The 246-nt window shown below is 58.5% G+C and overlaps 1 protein-coding gene across 1 annotated transcript in view; it reads right to left on the bottom strand.

Annotated features, from left to right (window-relative positions):
* SARDH (sarcosine dehydrogenase) overlaps positions 1-246 on the bottom strand; it is a 55528-nt gene that overhangs the window by 26354 nt on the left and 28928 nt on the right. The gene's annotated exons all lie outside the window — the stretch shown is intronic.

Raw genomic sequence — 246 nt, 5'->3', positions numbered from 1 at the left:
TGGGAGGAGGGGTGGGTAGCCAGGTGGATGGTGGGGCAGGATGACTGGTAAGTGGAGTCATGGGAGCTCTGAGGGACGTAAATGGAGGTGCAGAGCGTAGGTGGGTTGGCGGGTTGGCTGGAGAGATGGTGTTATGGGTGGAATTGTCCCCGAAAGGTGTGTTGGGGTCCCCTCCCCCAGTGTCGGTGAGCGTGGCCGTGTTTGGAAACAGGCCTTGGAAGACGTAATCTCGTAAAGGCAGGTCAT

The sequence above is a fragment of the Myotis davidii genome, unplaced genomic scaffold (genome assembly GCF_000327345.1).
Source record: "Myotis davidii unplaced genomic scaffold, ASM32734v1 scaffold609, whole genome shotgun sequence".
NCBI classification, from domain to species: domain Eukaryota; kingdom Metazoa; phylum Chordata; class Mammalia; order Chiroptera; family Vespertilionidae; genus Myotis; species Myotis davidii.
Note: the sequence above shows the minus strand (reverse complement) of the source record. Positions and strands in the feature narration are given on the sequence as shown.